The sequence below is a fragment of the Geotrypetes seraphini genome, chromosome 1 (assembly GCF_902459505.1).
Source record: "Geotrypetes seraphini chromosome 1, aGeoSer1.1, whole genome shotgun sequence".
NCBI lineage: Eukaryota > Metazoa > Chordata > Amphibia > Gymnophiona > Dermophiidae > Geotrypetes > Geotrypetes seraphini.
In genome coordinates, this window is record NC_047084.1 from 45,499,293 (window position 1) to 45,511,536 (window position 12,244).

Consider the following 12,244-nt stretch of genomic DNA (forward strand, 5'->3'; position numbering starts at 1 on the left):
ATGGCACTGTGTCTGCCTTTCAGTGCTATAGAAATGATAAACAGCAGTAGTAAATGGGACTGGTGGTATTTAGACTCAGTGGTAACAATTTCTGTAACTCTCTGCCTTATTATCTTGAGCTGATTGTTCCTCTTCAGACTTGATCATTTTCCGACTCTCCATAAAGAATGAGCAGAGACTGTCTCTCACATACTGTATGTCTGTACAATGCTGGATATATCTAGTACCACCATAGAAGAGATTAGTAGTAGCAGTTCCTGACTAACCAATCAGGATTTCCCACCATTTATTCCAGTGGGAAGTCTTATTGTTAATGGAAAAATTGTTGTATCTGTTATACTGCTTTCCCCAGCATTTAACTTGTCATCATTCCAATGAGATGACAAGGTATAGGTTGCAGATAATTATTGCGGCTCCTTAATTACAATATCAGCTTCTTATTTTTTGAGGATAGTTAAATTTATCACTAAGTGCAATCACATATTTGTATTATTGTTGTTAGTAATTTTTGCACAAGAATTGTGATTTGTTAGCATGCTTTAAACTATGAGACAAATTTCGACCCCCTTTTACTAAGCCACAAGAGCGAGTGCCATGCGGCAAATGCTCCGATGCCCATTCAATCCCTGTGGGTGTCAGAGCATTTACTAGCAAAAGAGGGGGGTTAATGCACTGCAGAAGGTAAAGATGAAATTTAAAAAAAAAATTTATATATACTCTTTTAGGTTGTAAATAGCAAGAGCAAGACAGAGAAAAAAAGATAAGGGTTAAATACAAATAACCTATCTTTAGCATTTAGTACTGTAGAACTGCATTTGATGAGTCAATCTGTTTTAAAAAAAAACCAACAACAAAAAAAAAAACCCCAAAAAGGCACAGGTGATCTCCAAGCAATTTTCTTGCCAAGTATCTGCTCTTTCTATCACTGCATGAGTCAGGCAAGTCTAGAAATCTGAGCAATTCTCTGTGTAGACTCGTGCATAGGGGATGAGGAAGGGCAGCTTTTCTCGCACCGTGAAAGCTTTATCTATAGTGCCTTTAAAATAAATCATTGGGTCTTCTCATTTTGAGCAACCAAAATTAGTAGCTTATATTCTACCTTCTCACAATGTGCAGATCAGAACTAGAACATTTCTCCGTGGAAATCACCATACAAAATAAAAATCCTGATTTTCATGTTATCTGAGCAGTAGCAACACAAAGCTCTCTACTACCAGGCACATTGTAAAATACAAAACCTGAAAAGGGACTCCATATTTTGTACTGAATTCAGTACAAAGACATCCCAAAGTTAACATATTTCAATTAATAAATTCCAAATAAAACACTTTATCCTACCTTTGCATTCTGGACGTTTTCAAGTTTCAAGTTTATTATTTTTCTTGATTGATCGCTTAATCAAATTCTAAGCGATGAACATATTAAAATATAGTCAAATAGAGACAATACAATACAGACTTTAAATAATACCACGGGTGGAAAAACTAATACATAGTACATTATACTCATTACATAGGGTAAGATAAGGGTTTGAAATACTATTCTATTCTGCTGGTTCCAGTTACTTGTCTGCATTTCTGTCTTTCTTCTGTTTTCAGTGGCTGTTGTCTCTTTTTCAGTTCTCTTCTCTCCTCCTGCCTTGTTCCCTCAATATACAATATTTGTTCTAACATACTGATTTTTTTCTTTTTAGTTCTCTTTCCTCTTTTTTTTTGCTCAGTCCACTCAAATATCACCCTACTCCTTTCTGTTTTTCACCTACCTATCAACTTTCAATCTCCTTCTTTCACTCCCTAGCCCATTCCCCAGCCTCCTATTTCACCTATTTCCAATTACCACATATCTATCCTCTGTACTACTACTGTCTGATTCAGGGAACAATTTTTTGATTTGATTCACTTTCAATGATACAGATTTTTATATTTAAACATTTTATTTAACCAATGCAATATCATGTCAAAAATAGGAACATCCAATCTATAACATAGTTTATCCCAGGACAAGCAGGCAGTATATTCTCACACATGGCTGACGTCACTGACGGAGCCCCAGTATGAACACTTGGAAAGTGGATCGCAACTTTAAGAGTTTAGAAGGTTCGCAGTTAGCCCGCACTACGCATGCGTGAGTGCCTTCCCGCCTGATGTAGGCATGCAGTCCCTCAGTTTCTTAGTTTCCATGGCGGTAAGAAGACGCTTTTTCAACAGCCGTTGAATTATCTTTTTGGTAAAAAAAACAAATTAGTTATTTTTTCTCCCTCATGGGTTTTGGCCCAGCAGGGCCTTTTGTCTATCTTGGCCATCAATTTTAATTTGGCTGAGACGGTGTTCCCGTCGATGTCACACCTGCTGCCGGGATTCAAGAAGTACGGGCGCTATTCTCGGCCCATCTCTGTGACTGACCCACATCGCTGGTGTCTCCAGTGTTTAGGGCCAGAGCACCGTCCTGAAACCTGTACATGTTGTTCCTTTCTTCAGAAGAGAACTTTGAAAAACCACCTTCTTCAACAGCAACAACTGTTTGGTGTTGCTATGGAAGGGGAGCTGACATTGCTACTGACACCGATGGTGCCGACCAAGATGACACTGTGCATTTCGACACCGGCAGAGATATCTCCGGTGTCGCAATATCCAGTGAGTAAGTCAGCTAAGAAGCCTTCCCCTACTCCATCAGGGACTCAGGTCAAAATGACATTGAGTCAAGTCATGCCAACCTTAAGCACCTGGTCCCAATCTCGGTGAGTGCCTCGACATTGGCTTCCTCATCCCCGGACCAGAGCACCACTCCAGTGGTACCGGCGAAAAGCCAATGGTACTGGTGCTCTCCCTTAAGCAAAAGATTGATAATTTGCTTGGGGAGGAACTGGGTGAGAACTTTCAATTGTTGGTGCCGACACAGCTTATACCCATGACGACACCGACTCTCCGGGTGCAGGTCTAGTCTGAGCAACTCACGACACCGACCGCACCTCAAACTGATACTCCACCAGTGCAGAGACCTTTGACACGGGAGTTGATTGATCCATCTCCCTGGCATGCAAACATCTAGAGAGGTAACTCCGGTGCGGTCCCAGAAGTCCTCTTGTAAGATCAAGCACCTCGAGGCTTCGACTTTGAGTCTTCCACACCGTTCTTATTCCATTCAGGATTCTGACTTACTTGGAGACTTTGAGCAGGAACCACTCTCCACTGATGATGAGGATTCTTCTGGTTCAGATTCACCTCAGCATTCTCAAGGGCCTGCTTCTTTTTCTGAGCAGTCATCTTTTTCAAGATTTCTTCATCAAATCTCTGAGGATCTTTCCATTCCGCTGAAAGCGGACTCCAAACATAGTAAACAGTTCTTGGAGGCTTTAGATTATGACCAACCTCCTAAGGACCTGCTGAAGCTCCCGCTCCATGACATCTTGAGGGAGACTTTCTATAAAAACCTCAAAACTCCTCTCTCCATTCCAGTGGCATCTAAAAATTTGGAGTCTTTGTACATGGTGGTTCCTCTCCCAGGTTTTATCAAACCTCAACTCCTCCATGAGTCTCTTGTGGTAGAATTTACTTTAAAAAAGTCTTCTGCAGCTAGTATCTATGCGTCCGTACCTCCTGGCAGAGAGGGTAAGGTGATGGACAAATTTGGAAAACGCCTTTATCAGAATGCCATGTTGGCCAATCGAGCTGGTAATTATAATTTTCACTTTTCTTTTTACCTGAAACATCTACTCAAACAGTTTTCAGCTTTTCAAAAGTAGATTCCATCATGCAAGTCACAGACGTTCCAACAGCTTCTTGCTTCTGCTTTCCAACTGTAGAAGTATATGATCCGCACCACTTATGATACTTTTGAGCTCATCTCATGAGCAGCAGCTATGTCAGTGGCTATGCATCGCTTGGCATGGCTTCGGTCTCTGAGCTGGATGTTAATAATAATAACTTTATTCTTGTATACCGCATTACCATGGAAGTTCTATGCGGTTAACAGAAGAAGAGACTGTACATTTACAGCGATGTTACAATTTCATTAATATTAGGTTTACATTTTGGATGATACATATTTACAGCGATGTTACAATTTTGATAATAGTAGGTTTACATTTTGGATGATACATATTCGGTCAAATTACCTTTACATTTTTGACAGTAAATATCCTGTGAAGTTATTTTGGAGCTAGGTTATATATTCAGAGCGGTTACAATTGCTATACAATTGCTATAGTTAGATACAGCAGCGTTACAGATAGCAGTGTTGCATGAGGCGGTAAGGGTCTAGGGAGGGGAGGTCAGGAGGGAAGGGAGGAGGAGGGAGGGTTAATCAGAGGAACTTGTCAAAGAGGTAGGTTTTGGTTAGTTTCCGGAATGTTTGATAGTGGGGGGAATTGGAGATGAGGGTAGAGAGGCATTTGTTCCATTTGCCCGCTTGGAATGCTAGAGATCGGTCAAGGAATTTTTTGTAGAGGCAGCCCTTCAGGGAGGGAAAGGAGAACAGGAAGGTGTTTTGGGTGCGAGAGGGGCGTGCAATTTCAATGTATTCAGATAGGTAGATTGGTGAAGAGCCTGCTAAGGTTTTGAAGCAGAGGCAAGCGAATTTAAAGGTGATTCTTGCCTCCACCGGCAGCCAGTGGAGTTTAGCATAATAGGGGCTAACGTGGTCGTTTTTTTTGAGGCCGAAGATGAGGCGGACGGCGGCATTTTGTACTATTCTTAGGCGTTTGATGGTGTTTTTGTAGGCTCCTAGGTATATGATATTACAGTAGTCCAATATGCTTAAGATTAATGATTGGACTAGTAAGCGGAAGGAGAGGTGGTCGAAGTGGTGTTTGATAGTGCGAAGTTTCCAGAGGGTACAGAAGCATTTTTTGACCTGGGCATTGGTATGGTCTTCGAAAGTTAAGCATCTATCTAGGATGACTCCGAGTATTTTTATGGAGGGGTTGATAGGATAAGCTAGGCCGTTCAGTTTTATGGAGGTGTTTGATATTTTATGGGTAGGGCTTGCTAAGAAGATTTTGGTTTTTTCAGTGTTCAATTTTAATTTAAATTGTGAGGTCCATTGTTCTAACTTGGTGAGGATGGAGGATGTGAGTTGTTCCGTCTGTGGGGGTGAATGAAGTTAAGGGGATGATGATGGTGATGTCATCAGCGTAAATGAATGATTTAAGGTTAAGGTCAGCTAGTGTCCGTGCTAGAGGTGCCAAGTAGATGTTAAAGAGTGAGGGGGATAGTGGGGAGCCTTGTGGGACTCCACAGGAATTACGCCATTGCTGTTGGCTTGATAGGTACGGCTAGTTAGGAAGCTTGAGAACCAGTGTAATACTTTGCCGGAAATGCCGATGGAGTCAAGGCAGCGGAGCATGATATCATGGTCGACCAGATCGAAAGCGCTGCTTAGGTCGAATTGGAGTACTAGGGCGCTTTTGCCCAGGGAAAATAATTGGAGGTGGTAGTTGGTTAGAGCAGCTAGGACCGTTTCCGTGCTGTGGTTTGAGCGGAAGCCGGATTGGGAATCAGGAAGGATGTTGAACTTTTCTAGGTAGTTCATGAGGTCATGGTTAATGAGGCCTTCCATAAGTTTTTGGAAGAGTGGTATGTTGGCGATAGGTCTATAGTTGGTGGTGGAGGAGATGGGTTCTTTGTTGTTTTTGAGGCGGGGGGATACGAGAATGTGGCCGAGTTCCGTCGGGAAGAGGCCAGTGGACAGGCATAATGAGACCCAATTGAAGAGTTCGGCTTTGAATTGGGGGGGGGGGCAGATTTAATAATGGTGGGTGGGCAGTTGTCTAATAGGCAATGTCCAGTTTTGGTCACCATACCTTAAGAAGGATATGGCGTTACTCGAGAGAGTTCAGAGAAGAGCGACACGTCTGATAAAAGGGATGGAAAACCTTTCATACACTGAGAGATTGGAGAAACTGGGTCTCTTTTCCCTGGAGAAGAGGAGACTTAGAGGGGATATGATAGAGACTTATAAGATCATGAGGGACATAGAGAGAGTAGAGAGGGACAGATTCTTCAAACTTTCAAAAAATAAAAGAACAAGAGGCTATTCGGAAAAGTTGAAAGGGGACAGATTCAATACAAATGCCAGGAAGTTCTTCTTTACCCAACGTGTGGTGGACACTTGGAATGCGCTTCCAGAGGACGTTATAGGGCAGAATACAGTACTGGGATTTAAGAGAGGATTGGACATTTTTCTGCTGGAAAAGGGAATAGAAGGGTATAAATAGAGGATTACTGCTCAGGTCCTGGACCTGTTGTGCCGCCGCGTGAGCGGACTGCTGGGCAAGATGGACCTCAGGTCTGACCCAGCAGAGGCATTGCTTATGTTCTTATGTTCTCCCTGTCTCGGGGATGAGCTTTTTGGACCATCTATGGACACAACCACTGAGAAGCTTTCTGCCCATGAGACCCGTTTGGACACAATGATCAAACCGAAGAAGAAGCCTCAAGCTCCTCGTGCTTTCAAGCCTGCTCCTTCTTACCAGCATAGGTATACTGCTAGAGTTGCTCCTCCTGCTCCTCCTCAACCTAGGAAACAAAAGCAGCAACCACATCAGCAACCTAAACAACCGGCTGCTCAACAAAAGCCTACACAGCCTTTGTGACATGTTCCTGAGGAGCATAGCTACAGTTCCCATTCTCCAATCGCTGCCTCAGTCGATTGGAGGGCGGCTTCAACATTGCATAAACCATTGGGAGCTCATCACTACAGATCTCTGGGTTCTAGACATCATTCGTCAAAGGTATGCTCTCCATTTTCATACCCTGCCTCCGGATCATCCTCCAAGAGAGTCAGTTTCGAGCCCTGCACAGTCCTCTCTTCTTCTTCAGGAGATTCAATCCCTCCTTCTTCTAAATGCTATTGAAGAAGTTCCTCTATCTCAGTAGCATCAGGGATTCTACTCCCGCTATTTCTTAGTTCGAAAAAGACGGGAGGACTGCGACCCATTCTGGATTTCAGAGATCTCAACAAATTTCTAGTCAAAGAGAAATTCTGTATGCTCTCCCTTGCCCTGCTTTATCCACTTCTGGATCAGAACGACTAGCTATGCTCTCTTTATCTCAAGGAAGCCTATACTCATATTCCAATCCATCTGGCTTCCAGGCCATATCTACGCTTTCAAGTACAAGGTCCTTCATTTCAACCTGGCATCTTCTCCCAGAGTCTGATTGTAGTGGCTGCATCCCTCCGATCCCATGGTTTTCAAGTTTTTCCTTACCTGGACGACTGGTTGATCAAAGCTTCTTCGGGTCAGGAGGTGGTTCTAGCAACATCTCAGATCATTTCTTTTCTTCAAGCTTTGGGATTCAAAATCAGTTTTCCTAAATCCAACCTTATTTTGTCTCAATTTCTTTAGTTCATTGGGGCTATCCTAGACACTGTTCTCATGAGAGCATTTCTCCCTCCAGATCGCCTGCATGCTCTCTTCAGCCTCTGTCAACAGATGTTCCCTGTTCAGACCATCTCTGCAAGATGCATGATAGTTCTCCTCGGCAGGGCCTATAGGCTAACTAGGCTTCAGCCTAGGGCCTCAAGATTCATGTCACATTTTTTATAAAGGTTAGTACCAATAACAACATGTTTCATTTAACATATTGATATCTCCTTTTCCGCTGGCCTCCTCATCAAAATGTAATCACGATGGATGCATCTCCTTATGCTCTTTGAGTCTCTACTGCTGCCCAGCAAATGCTGGGCGGTGGCGAGAGGGTGGGAAGAGAAGGGTGAAAGGGTTAGGTGTTGGGAAGCTAGTGCTTACTGCAGCTTAATAAAAGGATTCAAAGTTAGTATTCTATAAAGAAATGTAGATTCCTACTTATCTTTATAGAACAGACTCAAAAAACTAACCTTTTTTGTCACCTAAAAGCAAGTGTCCCATTACAGAATTTTCTCCTTAATGTTTTTAATACATTTTGTATTAAAACATAATGTGTGGAACAAACCGAAAATATGGTCTGAAAATCAGGGGGAAAGCCCAAACAAAATTTACATTAAAAAAATATATGTGTAATTTTCATACAAAAAGCCGCATATAGAAGTTTTGCTCTATGAACATCTCTAATGGAAACGTGTTTCAGTGATTGACCTTGTCATTACTAGGCTAGTTGATCTGTGATTCTCTATATTGGAAGGTAGATTTATTCATAACAGTCACATTTGTTGCTTTTGTATAGTTTTGCCACATCTTGAAACTCTAACTTATCCCCTCCCCTTTTTTTTTTTTTTATCAAGCTGCGCTAGAGGTTTATATCGCAGGCCAGCAAGGTGAGTGCTCCAATGTTCGTAGGAATTCGGTGGGCGTCAGAGCATTTACCGTGCCAGCTTGCACTAAAAAACCTTTAGCGCAGCTTGATAAAAGGGACCCCTAATGCCCTCAGTTAAAAGCTAAAGGATGACAATTTCTAGACATAGTTTTAATTGAATACGATAGCTTTGTTATTAGAGAATAGCTCTGGATTCAGATCTGTGACCTTTTAGAAATCTCTCAATCACATTATTAAAAGGTTTTAAAATGATGAAAGCATCTGTTTTCTTTTCTACTTTCAGCAATAAGAAAATTAAATTACAGATGCAGGTTTGGCATGAAAATTGCAAATATATTTTCAGTTTGTATTTTTCTATGATGTCAAAGAATTTCATATACCTAAAATGCAGAGGATGTTTTGGGAAAATGAAACAAAACTAATCCTATATTAAAAAAATAAAAATAAATAATTATCCTTTCTAGCCTTTACAATGTTTTGCAGGAAAAAATGTCAAACTCATTATGTGGAACTCTGTTGTGGCTTAATATAGGGCCCCTTTTACAAAGGCGATTATCACGGTGGGCCACAGTATTCACTCCCATGCCCATAAGGGATTCAATGGGCACTGAAGCGTTTGCTGCATGGCAGCCAATACCATGCCTTTATAAAAGAGGGGATAGTGAATACATTTCCACGAGTCATTGCTCCTGATTCTTTCACTGAAACAAGGCACTAGAATCTCCTGTTATCATGAATGGCCTTCAATGCTAACATGAAATATGCTGCATAGAAGCACTAACAGAGGACATTTTCAATGCTAAATCAGTGTATCATTGGAATTAGTTCTCAAACATGGCGTACCTAGCATATGAGATAACCGGGGCCCATCATTTTTTGACACCCACCCATCTATATGAAAAATATCATTTTTAGTAACAATCCACATATCACACAACAAGAGTGTACCTAGGAAAAGGCAGCATCTTAAACACTGCAGTGAGCATTAGACCACCAACACATACATTGTAAAGCCAGATCCTGCACAGTCAATTGATCCTGCAGTCAATGCCAACTGAAAACTATGTTCTTTTCATATATACAGAACAGAGATACACCCTCACCCAATATGGAATAATCACAAATTAAAAATATAAATATGTAGACAAAAGTTAAACTGAACCGCCAAGAAACCAGACTCTGCATACAATGCAACACCACAAAAACAGTAACACATGTCCTCTAATACTGTGCAAAATATAAAGACAGTTTCCCAATGGCGGTGGCAGGGGGGACGGCAGGGAGAATTTGAAAAAACTGATACATAACAATCACCACTTTACAAATAAAAATAAAACAAATAATGAGAAATAAGAAAATACCATTTTATTGGACTAAACCATTTTTCAATTAGCTTTCAGAAGCCAAATCTTTCTTCAGAACAGTACTGTTATGGTATCTTGTCCTGACCTGAGGAAAAGAGGGTTTAGTCCAAAAAATTGCCTTATTTCCATTTCCTATTTATAAAATTTTATCAATACAGTTACAATACTACTTGATTCTAAGTAAAGCAACAAAATCTTTCTATCTTTTGTCATTTCTGCTTTAATCATCTTCTCTTTGCTCTCTTCTTTCTATAAAGCGTTTGTCCTCTCTCCTTTCCATGCAACATCTGCCTTCTCTTTGCCCCTTTGACCAAGCTTGTGCCCTCTCTCTCTCTCTCTCTACCCCTTCCATCTACTGTCCACCCTCTCTCTGCCCCTTGCATCCACTGTCCACCCTCTCTCTGCTCCTTGCATCCACTGTCCACCCTCTCTCTGTTCCAGATGGCATCTTCCCTCTTTCTATGTCCTTTCAATAAACTGTATATCCTGTGCCCTTTCTCTCTTTTGTACATGATTCATTTTGGCTTCACCACCTTCCCTATGCTCTGGCATCTCTCTCTTCTCCTTTCCTTCCTTCCTTCCCACTCCACCCCATGGTCTGGCATCTCTATCTCCTTCCCTTCTCTTCCCCCATGCCCTTGTCAATTTATAAATCAGCGTCTTCTCCCCACTCTCTCTTCCCCATTTCCCTTCAGCGTCCTCAGTCCACTCTCTCTCCACTTTCCTTCAGCACATGCACATAAAAACAAGCAAGTAATTTTATATCATTTTCATTCTATTCATTCATAGAAATTAAAGTCTAAATAATGCCAGTCACATAACAAAACATGATTTTACAAAAATAATTCCCTGCACAGTCAAGCCTGCAAGGATTACTAGATGTCTTTCAGCAGCTCCCTTCCCTCCCTCCCCCTTACCTTTGTGGCCAAGTCAAAATGATCTACCGACAATAAAATTCTAAAAACACAAAGCACACTGTACACAGAGAAAATGTTAATTATCATTTATATTCCGCGAGTTTTCAAAGAGGTCAAGGCAGATTACTTTATCCAATGTCAGATGACGTTTACTATGAGCAAGTGCAAAGTGATGCATGTGGGAAAGAGGAACCTGAATTATAGCTACATGATACTGGGTTCTTTGTTAGGAATCATTGCCCAGGAAAAGGATTGTTGAGGACACGTTGAAATCCTCAGCTCAATGTGCAGTGGCTGCTAAGAAAGCAAATAGAATGTTAGGAAATATCGGGAAAGGAATGGAAAACAAAGATGAAAATGTTATAATGCCCTTATATTGCTCTATGGTATGACTGCAACTTCAATACTGTGTGCAGCTCTGTTCACTGTATCTCAAAAAAGATATAGCGGAATTAGAAAAGGTACAGAGAAGAGTGGCAAAAATGATAAAAGGAATGGTCCAACTTCCCTATGAGAAAAGGCTAAAGAGGCTAGGGATCTTCAGCTTGGACAAGAGACAGCTCAGGAGTGATATGATAAGAGGTCTATAAAATACTGAGTGGAGTGGAAAGGGTACATGTTAAACACTTGTTCACTCATTCCAAAAATACTAGGATTAGGGAGCATGCAATGAAGCTACTAAGTAGTAGATTTAAAACAAACTGGAGAAAATATTTCTTCACACAATGTGTAATTAAACTCTGGAATTCATTGCCAGAGAATGTGGTGAAATCAGTAAGCTTAGCGGGGTTTAAAAAAGGCTTGAATAATTTCCTAAATAAGAAGTCCATAGGCCATTATTGAGATGGCTTGGGGAAATCCACTACTTATTCCTAGGATGAGCAGCATAAAATATGTTTTACTATGTGGGATCTAGCTAGGTTACTTTGGACCTGAGTTGGTCATTGTTGGAAACAGGATACTGGGCTTAATGGCAGTATGGCAATTCTTATGTTCTTCCAAGATATGCTTGTCGACTAATTGCTCATTTTGACCTTGGGTTTCTACAAGGATTGAAGGAGCACTTATGCACATCTCTTTGACATTTGAAGATCACTTATGAAGAAGGAAGATCAAACTTTATAGTCTGGATCCTTAATTAGTTCCCCTTGGACATTCCAAAAAATATGTACAATCTGTTCTCGTTATTCGTGGTAGTAAGGTTCCCAAAAATGTTCATGAACCATGAAATCACAAATAGCGAAATGTTGAGTCTATGGTAAAATAGAGGTTAGGTTCCAGCAGTACAAGTTGTGCCTCAAAATAGTGGAAAGTGAACAGTGGATCCTATTGAGAAAATAGGGTTAGGTTCCTGCAGGGGACAGCACTGTAGAAGCTTGTAATTCACTCTCTGGACTCTTGGGGGCCATATTTGGAAGCAAACACCAGATGTGAAGTGAAAATGAAAGCAAAGAAAGCTGGGTTTTTGTAGAGCAAGTCCACGAATACGTGACCATAGTGGTGTGAATGGGGAATATTGGTCATAATAAATGCAACCATGGATATATGAAATCATGCATCGGGAACACATGAATAACGAGAACACAGACTGTACATAAGTGGCAACATTCATGTGTCAGTTTCAAAGTTACCACACAGACATGAAAGCACTGGTGCTTGCTTGTTCAAATTTTTGACTGTTGCTACTTCTTTTTTGAATGTGTTTTGTAAA

At 41.1% G+C, this 12,244-nt stretch overlaps 1 protein-coding gene across 2 annotated transcripts in view; it reads left to right on the forward strand.

The window, feature by feature from the left end:
* Positions 1 to 12,244, forward strand: part of LOC117354000 (cAMP-specific 3',5'-cyclic phosphodiesterase 4D-like) — a 661,316-nt gene that overhangs the window by 493,814 nt on the left and 155,258 nt on the right. The gene's annotated exons all lie outside the window — the stretch shown is intronic.